The sequence below is a fragment of the Cajanus cajan genome, chromosome 4 (genome assembly GCF_000230855.2).
Source record: "Cajanus cajan strain Asha chromosome 4, NIPB_CcT2T_4, whole genome shotgun sequence".
Taxonomy (NCBI): domain Eukaryota; kingdom Viridiplantae; phylum Streptophyta; class Magnoliopsida; order Fabales; family Fabaceae; genus Cajanus; species Cajanus cajan.
The window spans coordinates 11,309,945-11,322,088 of record NC_138520.1 but is presented as its reverse complement, the minus strand read 5'-3'; the positions used below and the strand labels follow the sequence as shown (position 1 = coordinate 11,322,088).

At 31.6% G+C, this 12,144-nt stretch overlaps 1 pseudogene; it reads left to right on the top strand.

Annotated features, from left to right (window-relative positions):
- The first annotated feature begins 7,388 nt into the window (after window positions 1-7,388).
- LOC145957155 (putative clathrin assembly protein At4g40080) lies at window positions 7,389-10,108 on the top strand (annotated as a pseudogene).
- The last annotated feature ends 2,036 nt before the right edge of the window (window positions 10,109-12,144 follow it).

Genomic DNA, 12,144 nt, shown 5'->3' with positions numbered 1-12,144 from the left:
AGGAGTAGAATTAGTGTAGCTATTTAAATTTATCCCTTGTAATCTACGAAATTGCATCACGTTGACATTGTACTTATGGAACAGTATGCAAATTAACCATGATTTGTATTGCAAATATTATCATTATCCATTCTGTTCATCTTAGTATTTACATATCTGAAAATTATTGCTTGTTAATTATAGAGGAATCTTTAGAAACAAGTAATTACTGAAGTTGTTCACTCCTTTTCCTGTTCTTAAATCAAAAATCCTAAATTGAAACCATTTACATGCTAGTTCGAGTAAAAAGAATCCATAAAACGACTTCCACCATAAACAGGACCGTTTGTCCATTTTCTTCATTCAATAACAAACGAAGACTATGATTCAACGTTGAAGTACAGACATCTTTAAATAGTAATCGTGTCATGTGGCATTTACGATAACATACACTTCTTGGGTACTTTGACTATTCTTAACTATATTTTATAAATTTTCTAATTTCTATTTTTATCTTTTTAAAGTTCCGTATAAATACATATAAAATTATCGTAATGATTAGATAGCTTGTAATATTTTATTATGTCTGCAGTAACTGTAACGATCCAGCTGGTCATTATACACTACACAGTACACCTGAAAACTGGACAGAAAGGAACAAGTGCATACATATAGTGTCTATAATATACATATATACATGGCTCAAGTCTGACTAGATTCAAAATGTACAACAAAAAAATATATCCAAGCTGCTACACCAAGTAGCTGAAAACAACAAAACATCTACTATGATCAGCTCCGCCTGCCAGCTGTAGACTCACCACTATCCACCCACCTATCCCTGCTCTGCTCCCATACATAGTATGATCATTGCAGTCCAACCACATGGAAACACAAAGGGTAAGCTAGTATAAAAGAACAACATATAGCAAGATTTAAGTAATATTAACAACTACAACTACCAACACATCGTCAGCCTACATCTCATCGATCGCACAACAAACCAGCAAATGGCAAATAATGCGTTGTCACGCACATCATCTTGGAGATCTCCTACAACAACTCAGCCATTATGGCCTACAATAACTCAACCAGTATGGCCTACAACAACTCATATCATTATACAACACATCACAACTTTACAGCACAACATATCATCTTACAGCACATCAAAACATCTTACAACAATATTCATCTGATACAACTCAACATCATCAAACAACTTTATCTACTAGTCATCACATCATAATCATCAACTTCAATTTATCTCAGCACAAAACAACATTGTACAGCATATAGTAAATTATCATCTATGCGCCCGGCGCACTTGTGGTTGCGCCCAGCGCAGCACAACCAGAGAGCACCAGGGGGCCAGCGCGCCCGGCACAAGCATGCCCGCACCCGGCGGGACTCAACCAAAGAGCCCAAGGCTCTCACGCGCCTAGCGTAATAACCAATTGTGCCTAGCGCATGCTAGGCAGAGACTCCAAGGAGTCTCACGCACCCGGCGTGCCCAAACTCGCGCCCAGCGTGGGGAAGGTAGAGACTTCCCTTGGTCTCGCGCCCCACTACAAGAAAATTCACTATTACAGACGGCCAAAATCCGTGGGAAATGCCAAAAATCCGTGGGTAATAGTGCATTTCCGACGGATTACCGACGAAAACTAATCCGTCGGTAAATTGCTCGTCTGAAATATTTACCGACAGATTTTTATCCGTGGGTAACTTTCCGACGGATTTTCCCACGGATTTATCTGTGGGTAATTACCCACGGATTTACCCACGGATATATCCGTGGGAAATTTCCCACGGATTTATCTGTGGGAAATTACCCTGAAGGAATTTTTCGTCGAAAATTATAATTTTTTTTAATTTTAATAAATTTATTAATGTAACAACCCTCATATTTGACCTCTCAAGGGTTATATTTCACGATATTTCATTGTTTAGCGTGTTTTATCCTTACTGTGCAATTTCTGGGAAACTTCCCAGAAGGTCACCATCCCAGTACTACTCCAGCTCAAGCACGCTTAACTGTAAAGTTCTGATGAGTAAGCTACCGAAATATATATGTATGTTGTCAATATAACTTGTACAAATTAATTCATTTAAGTCATCTTCAAATATACAATCTCATATTTGTACTATAATAATAATATATAATAATTTTATATTACAAATAATAATAATTAATAATAATAATAATGATATATTTAATTATTATTTATTTATATCTACTTACTTTTATAAGTAATATCTACTTATTTTTATTTAAAATTATAATTTAAATTATTTAATTTTATAATTTATAATGATAATATAGTTTATAAAATTATAAAGATTTATTTATTACATACATATAAATTAAATTTTAATATTTTAAATAAATTATTAATTAATTTAATATATTTATTTTCCTTAAATCAAACATATAAAATTCAAAAAATGTATTTATCCTTGTTTTTTTCTTCTAATTATCAACTATTAATAAAATACTAACTTAAATTCTTATCTAATTATATATAATATTCTCATATCAAATTTAAAACCAGATATTAGTTATACAAAAATATTAAGATCATATAGTAAATTGTCAATAAGATTCTAGTTAAATAATTTAAAATAATTAATGTTTCAATTATATTGTTAATTAGCAAATAATTCATTTCAAAACTAATTAATTTTTTATATTAATTATTAGTAAAATTTAATAACTTTTAATTTAACAATTAATTGGATCGATAAAATTCAACACACACCATGAGTTATTGAGCGGAATAACTTTACCAAGAGTTATTTTGTAAGTTATCTTAAATCAAACATATAAAATTCAAAAAATGTATTTATCCTTGTTTTATTTTTTAATTATCAACCATTAATAAAATACTAACTTAAAATCTTATCTAATAATATCATAATATTTTCATATCAAATTTAAAACCAGTTCTTACATTTTTTAACAAATATAAATTTGTCTGAAATATTTCACCAATAATATAGCTTTTCCTACAAAAATTTTCTCATCGAAAATATAAATTTTCCAACAGATTTAATTTTGGTTTATAAGAAATCATCTTCAATTAATATAACATTTTGTATATATGATTTAGGAGTAAATTTTTTTTTAATTTAACGGTTGAATTTATAAAATTCACATTTAATATAAAGTTATACGTCATCTTGTAACTGATTTTGTCTAAAAAATAATAGATAATCATACCCTTAACTGATTTTTCTTTTATATATTCTAATTTTATTTGTAATAATATGGTTATATATTTAAATAGTTTAATTTTAATAATTTTTAAGTATATTTTTGTCTTTTCACTTAAAATATTTGAATTTCTATATTTTAATTTAAATTATTTTTTAAGTATATTTTTGTCTTTTTGTCTTAAATTTTTGAATTTCTATTATTTATTAATAAATTTTAATAAATTTTTATTCTATTATTTTTCTTTTCTTTTTTAATGTTTTATAACATTATTAAAATTTTATAATTTTAATCTCTCTAATTTTATCTTACTTTTTATTTTATAAATATAATTTGGATTCTTCATTTTATAATTAAATTAATTTTTTTAAATTTTTTATGAGTTTACATTATAAAAATGTATTGAAACCCCTCAATCTTTATGAATGAACTTGTTTTGATGTACATAATTATAATTGATTTAATATCTTTAAATAGGATAATTAATTAATAAAATTTTGAATTAAAAAAAAATTCACAGAATTTCCCACGGATTTATCCGTGGGTAATTTCCCATGGACTAATCCGTGGGTAATTTCCCACGACTAATCCGTGGGTAATTTCCCACGGATTTGTCCGTGGGTAATTTCCCACGGATTTGTCCGTGGGTAATTTCCCACAGATAAATCCGTGGGAAATTACCCACGGATTAGTCCGTGGAAAATTACCCACGGATTAGTCCGTGGGAAATTACCCACGGATAAATCCGTGGGAAATTCTGTGAAAATTTTTTTTAATTCAAAATTGTATTAAATAATTATCCTATTTAAAGATATTAAATCAATTATAATTATGTAAATCAAAACAAGTTCATTCATACAAAATAAAATGTCATACATAACAAATAAAGTTTAGGAGTTCAAATTTAAAAATAACATATAGTATGATCAGTAGAATTATAACATAATGTCTAATAATCAGAATATCCATGTTATTGCTATCTAATAATCAAATATTGAGGGGTTTTAATACATTCTTAGAATGTAAACTCATAAAAAATTTAAAAAAAACTTAATTTAATTATAAAATGAGTAATCCAAATTATATTTATAAAATAAAAAGTAAGACAAAATTATAAATAAAATTATAAAATTTTAATAATGTTATAAAACATTAAAAAAGAAAAGAATTAATAAATAATAGAAATAAAAAATTATTAAAATTAAAATATAGAAATTCAAAAATTTAAGACAAAAAGACAAAAATATACTTAAAAAATAATTCAAATTAAAATATAGAAATTCAAATATTTTAAGTGAAAAGACAAAAATATACTTAAAAATTATTAAAATTAAACTATTTAAATATATAATCATATTATTACAAATAAAATTAGAATATATAAAATAAAAATCAGTTAAGGGTATGATTATTTATTATTTTTTAGACAAAATCAGTTACAAGATGACGTATATATTTCCCTTTATCTATTACTATAGATAATCAAACAACTATATATTTAACTATTTTTCTTCCATTCATTTTCTCTGTCTTTATCTCTACTTTTTATATATAGATTCATTGAAGTTTTAAATACTCATATTTATACTCGTTACTTTGTATTTTACTTATTTACTTAAATATAAACTTCAGAAATCAATAAAATGTAAATTTAAGAAATTACTACAACTTAAAGAGAGATTTTTAAATTAATCAGTTATTAGGAACAAAAATAATTATTTAGTGTAATTATTTTAACTTTAATGTTTTAAGTTTTAAATAAAGAAGATTTAATCTAGAAAAAATTTCATTAACCCCTACTTGAAGTTTTTCTCAATAACGTCATACTCATATCTCTTCTCAAATTTTTAAGTGAGTATTAATTTTCTTATTTATTTATTTAAGTGGCACATAAAGATAATACTATTTATATACTAATAAGAGAAAATAATTTATTAATACAAATATCATTAATTAAATGAGATTTGATCTCTTATTTCATTATTTCAACTTTTTTGAAATTTATTTTAAATATCATGCACACTGTGATTTAAAAAATATATTAAATTTAAGTAATAATTTTGAAAATGAATTGAAAAAAATCTTATTTTCAAAATTGAAGATCAATGAAAGTTTTCATGAAAATGACATGCATAGTATTGGATGTAATTTAGAAATAAATGATAGATACATATATATGATATTTGCAGAATATAATTTAACTTTTTTTCCCCTTATTTAATTAATAACGTTATTTTCAAAGAGATGAGTGATTTTTAATAATTAAAGAAAAGATATGGTATTCTTAAATTTGGACGTCATGTGTTGGTATTTTAAGTAAAAAAAACACATTTATGCTAATTAGTTTATAATTTATAATAACCTAAACATATAATTTTATATAGGTAATATAATATAAGTCATACCTCACACACTTTGATTTATATTTATCTTATTTATATTTTGAAAACACCCATATAATAATGAAAATATTATATAATGCATTGTTGTGTGTATCGATGCGATTAGGATTGGTTGCATTTGAAAAATAATTGGCTTAAATTTTATTTAATAATTTCAAACGGATTTAAATCCGTGGGAAATTCTGTTCAGAAATTTCAGATGGATTTAAATCCGTGGGAAACTCTGTTCAGAAATTTCAGATGGATTTAAATCCGTGGGAAATTCTATTCAAAAATTTCAGACGGATTTAAATCCGTGGGAAACTCTGTTCAGAAATTTTAGACGGATTTAAATCCATGGGAAACTTTGTTCAGAAATTTCAAACGGATTTAAATCCGTGGGAAATTCTGTTTAGGAATTTCAGATGGATTTAAATCCGTGGGAAATTCTGTTCAGAAATTTCAAACGGATTTAAATCCGTGGGAAATTTCGTCGGAAATTTTAGAAGGATTTAAATCCGTCGAAAATTCCGTCGAAAATTCCATCATTTAAAAATCCGTCAGAAATTCCGTCGGAAATTTCCCACGGATATAAATCCATGGGAAATTTCTGGCGGATTTTTGTCCGTGAGAAATTTAACTTTTTCTTGTAATGGCCAGCGCAATTCGAATTGTGCCCGGCGCCTCCATGGCAGAGACTCCAAGGAGTCCCAGCGCCCAGCGAGACCAAGATTGCGCTCAACGCCATGCCAGAATCCGAAAAACAAGTCACAACCGACATCGCGCCCAACGCGGTTCAACCTTCGCCCGGCGTGGGCCATCCAGAGGCTAACATCTTCAAGCACACCCGGCGCACACATCTTTGCGCCCGGCGGGCTTGCCTAAATGCTGCCCTCAGATGGCCATGCGCCTGGCGCGGAGAACTGCGCTCAACGCGAGTTTAGTAGTAAACCTAATACTTTCGAAAATTCTTCAAAAACCTGCAAAATAATCAGGAAATTCCACATGCAATCGGTTCAAATTACCACATTTTCATCAAAGAGTTCAAAAATACCATCTTTTGGTACATGCAACCACAAATCAAGAATTTCCCAAATTTCCTCAAAAACCCCCCAAAACCCCCAAACTTCATTTTCCAGCTATCTCAACTAAGAATCATCAATCATCAACCAGCAATGGAGTTTCTAAAACTCGCTCTCAACCAAAATCCGGAAGAACTAGCTTCCCTTACCTCGGTGTGAGAATCCGAGCACCGGGAAGAGGAATAAACGGAGAAGAAAAGAGGACGAAAGAGAAGCTCCGCACGGCAGGGCCCCGGAAGAACAATCATCTACTCAGCACGTTCAATACAAAGTTACCACAAGGACAATGAGAGCACAGCCAGCAAAATGGATGAGAAGAGTGGGAGTGAGGAGAAAATGAGAATTGAGTGAGAAGAGAGTGAAAAAGAGTCTGGGGAAGAAAGAAAAGGAATAAAGGGGTCTCACAGTAACATATACGCTTTTTTCAGAATATTAATTCTATCATCTGATTTAAAATTTGTAGGTTTCACATTAATTTTATTTCTTACATGGCGCATACAAGAGCAGCTTTAACTTTGGCTTTTGAAGAGTCACTACTACAAAAACAGTATTTAACATCGCCATATTTACATCGGTTCTACTAGAACCAATGTAAATCATAAACACGGTGACAAACTTGTAAATAAATATAAAATAAAAACATATATACATCGGTTTTGCTTATGACTGATGTAGAAGATAAATCCGGGAGTTGTTCTACATCGGTTTTTCTTATAACCGATGTGGAAATGAAACCCTAACATTCTCGCGCGGGTGCACACTCCCCCTCTCTTCAAATTCCCAAACCTCCAAGACGCCAAAGCCCTCTTCGATTCCATCGCCACCTCCTCCACTCCTACGCTGTTGTCGTCGCCTCCCCCTCTAACTCCCCCACTTGACCGTCGTTCAATACTCCTAATCGGAATAATCAAAGAGAAAGCATCGCAGAGCAAGGCGGCGCTACTCTCCTAATGGACCACCCTCTCCCTCCTCTACGCCACCACCCACGACTCCTCCGTGCCCCCCACGCGCAAGCACCTCGCCACGCTCATCTCCTCCGCCGATGGCTCACGCACCACTGCCTCCGCCTTCGTCGACCTCCTCATGGACCGCCTCAACGCCACGCACCATGCCACCGTCGCCCTCAAGTGCCTCTTCGTGCACCACATTGTCTGCAACGACACCTTCATCCTCCAGGACCAGCTCTCCGTCTACCCCTCCTCCGGCGGAAGAAACCACCTCAACCTCTCCAACTTCCACCGTAGCACTGCCGACCCCACCTCCTAGGTGCGGTGGTTCGCGCAGCACGTGGAGCAGCTCCTCTGCGCCTCCAAAGACCTCGGCTTCTTCCTCAGAGCCAACTTCGATAGCCAAGACAGGGTCTCGGGGATCACCAACGCGCACCTGTTGACCGAGTTTGACTCCCTCGTGGAGGTGGTGGAGGGGATCTGGAAGAGGCTCAAGCCCACCGAGCGCACCTGGTGATTAGTGTGGATTGCTTTCACGTTTCGTTTTCTATACTTTGGTGATTATTTATGAGAAATAAAGAGTTGGTGTTGTTTTTTTATGCTAAGAGTTTTGCAGATAGTTTTGCTTACTGTGTTCTGGTCTTTTCGGGTGGAAGGTTGTTGTGTGCTATTAGACTGAAAGGGCTTGGTTGAAATGTATTAAACATGCTAGATTAAAGTCTTTGTGCTTCAGCAGAAAGAACACCCCAAATTCAGAAGAAAGTCTGAAGACCATTTTGTGGAGAACTCCTTGTCCCTCACTGAGGCCTTATGTGGCTTCCAATTTGTGCTGACTCACTTGGATGGTCGTCAACTTCTTATAAAGTCAAATCCAGGCGAAGTTGTCAAGCCTGGTATGTAAATGGTCCACATCTCTTTTAATAGTTCTTAATCTTTTATAGGTTTGGAGTGGGTGAAAAAGTTCTTAATTTGTGTCATGTTTTAGTTTAATTGAAGTTTGGCACTTTGGCTTGCATGATAACATTTGGGGATATGCGTGATTGTCATCACTAGTTCTTAATTCTGGTGATTGAAGCATTTTAAATGTAATATTTGTTTCTTGGTATATCTTGTTTAATTATGGAAGATGATGATTAATGAACCCTCTCCTTTTTTTTCCGGCAGAAACTAAAGACTCGCGTGATTAAAAAAGATGTGAATCCTGAGTGGAATGAAGACCTTACACTTTCTGTTATAAATCCGAATCACCCAGTTAAACTGGTAAGTGGCTGAATTTGTTAATGTCTTTTTTCTATTTTGTAAAATTTAGTTCATTTGAAAGATGTTGATGTAGATTTTTGTTTTGGGTTGGTGGGACATGTTAATTACTAGTATAAGTTATGCATGTTTTTCTTACCTTGGTAGTCTGCAATGCATAATAAAAATTTGCACTTAAATCAATATACATTACTAAGGTGAAATTTTAATTTTGATTGAAGAACATGCTAAAAGAACCTAAGGAACTGCATATAAGTTTAGTCCTAAATTTATAACAAAGCATTGGCAAACTTGATTTTCACTGATCTTAATTTTGGTTGTGTTTAATGTGTTATGTAATTGGGAGCAAAATCAATTCTACCTTAATTAATTAAACAAGAATTTTGTGTTAAATCTTGTTTACAATCCTTAAAGTGTGCTTGGACACGCATCCAAAATGTACATCCAAAATGTATATCCAAAAATGAAATTGCATCCAAGATGCAAAAGCTACCAGAGGTAGCTCTGATTTAGACGTGTAAAATCACATCCAAACATTATAATAATACTATCTTTTAATAGTTTTTAATTTCTTTTAACCATAACATTATAATAATACTTGAAACGACAAATGTGAGCAGAGAGAACTTATATGGGATGTCTTTTTTTGGCATATCCATAACTGATTTATGTGTTGGTGTCTTCAAGTTTTCATGAAGGATAATTAGGCTGTCTTGAAAGTGTACAGTTCCCCTAGAGAGTAGTAATGATAGGATAAACTACTTATACTCTGGTTTGATTTCGAGAAAAATTACAAGTAATAAGAGAGAAGAAATTAGGTAGTCAACTACCATAATAAGAGAAGTAGTTTTATTTTAAGGAAACAATTGATGGAATGTGAATTGAAACTTAGTAATTTCAAAGCACTTCTTATACTTTCTCCGGGCTCAAATATAAAAAAAAATTAACTAATTTATGTGCTAATCAAAAAATTTAGTTAATATTATTTAATTTTACTATCTCATTTAAAAATACCTTTTTTTTCCTAAACTACCATTAATGAAAGATTGGTTGCTCGGTAACACATGCATGGAAGGAAAAGTTTGTATTACTCTTGTTAATCTTTACCATCAACACTTGGATTAAAATGAATTCTTTTGACCTTTGTTAATTCAATAACTTGATTATGTTTCAGTATTTTTTGGAGCTGATGAAAGTGCCAAGAGTGGAGTCAAAATTCAGAGTATTCGCTTTCAAGATTCAGTTTAGGACTTGGGTTTGCTGTTGTCTCTAATGTTCTTTCTGAATTTGTTTTGGATTTGGTTTCTTGTATATCTTATTTCCTTGTTGCAGATTTGGTCCCCTTCTGCAAATAAGCATTTTTTTTTTAAAAAAATGCAATCTACATCGGTTCTAAAGAGAACCGATGTAGATTTAAGCATAAATCTACATTGGTTCTCCAGAGAACCGATGTAGATTTATGCTTAAATCTACATCGGTTTTTCAGAACCGATGTAAAAATGTATACATTTTCTACATCGCTCTATTCTACATCGGTTTTAGAACCGATGTAGATAACTTTAGAGAACCGATGTAAAATATGCATCTTGTAGTAGTGAGTTACTTATCTTGATTTTATAAACGTGATGACACATGTAGGAAGAGTTGGCTACAAAAGCAAGGTGCTTAAAGGACTCGTTTTAATGAGAGAAAAAATAATTCCTAAGATAAAATTGGTCAAGGGGCATGGTGCATTTCAATTCATTCGTGACTCTACTAAAATACTTAACGACTTAGGGGTTAAGTGTGTTTGCAAGTGATCAATATCATCTTCCTCCAATAATATTAAGTCTCACCTTTGGAGTTCTCATCTTTTGGTTCACCTACATTCAACCATCCGAACAACATTTAAGAAACATAGTTATTTGTCAATCATGACACATGAAGATAGAGATGGCAAATGCTGAAATTAGAATGAGGAGGCCACGTGATCAGGTGAGGGGGCTGCCGGTATATGAATGGAGGAATACAGTTCAATAACAGCACTGTGAATAATATTCGATCTTTTCTTGGCTGTTCTTTTTGCTTAGTCACTAAACTAATAATTGCTGTGTCCTTCAACATCTGCTACAGACATTGTCATCACATACACCTATATATAAAGTTCAAATACCGTAAAACATGGACTTATGGCAGTCATTAATTTGTCAGATTTCTGTTTTGTTTTTTAAGTAAGCAATGTATGTCTCTCAAATTTCTTTTATGGCAAGGAAAAAGAACTTATCATTTCTGACAAGAAGTTTAATTATTGATTGGATCTTGTAGAAAATTCTGTGTTCTGAGACAGCTGCTTTATAATGTATGGCATGTTTCAGCGTGGCAATAAGTAATCTTTGGCCCTTAGCTGTTGCTGTAACAAAAACCCAGATCTTGTAGAAAATAGATACGAGTAAGGTTTTGAAAATTGGTATGCCATTACTATTTTGGACGCAACATCATATTTTTATTTATATTTTTTACTCATTGCTGCCACTGTAGTTCTATTTTTATTAATCACATTTGTCTGCAATTTCCTGTATTATTAAAGATTGTGACAAAACTCTCGTGCTTTTCAGAACCACCGTTCAAAAATAAAATTTCTTGGAAATAAAAAGGAGAAAGTGGTAATTATAAAAAGAAATGAAAAACAAAGAAGACAGACCACATGGCTCTCCTACAAAGTGGGGTTTGGAAAAGGATAGATGTAGTAACAGCCTTTGTTTGGATCATTGGGATATAAGAAGAAATTAGTCATTTCATTATTTTATTACTTTATTTTGATAAGTGAATGAATATTTTCTTTTATAAGTGGACGAGTCATTCTCATTTTATCATATTCTATTGTAACAATTATTAAAACTACAATGGAATGGAATATGATCTCATTTCATTTCATTCAACTTTTCAATTTTTATTTCCCAAATTTAGGAAATATATGGGATTGAATTAAAAAACATTGTCATCGCCGGTGTTATTATAGTTACTTTTTTTTTTTACAGAATATTATTATTATAGTTATTACTTGACAATTTGTCCCATTTTTCAAACCCTTGTTTTTTCTTCTCGGGTTCACACTGGTGTTTCATTCTTAAACACCGTATATTGTGACGGTAAGTTTTTTTTTTAAAAAAAGATATTGAGTTGTAGGATTTGGTTAAAAAGAAAAAATTGAAAGATTTGAATCAGACTAATTTTATTTATTTTAAAAATAAGGTTATTATTTGAATTATGATAGGTAAAAATAATTAAAAGAATAAAGAAAAAAA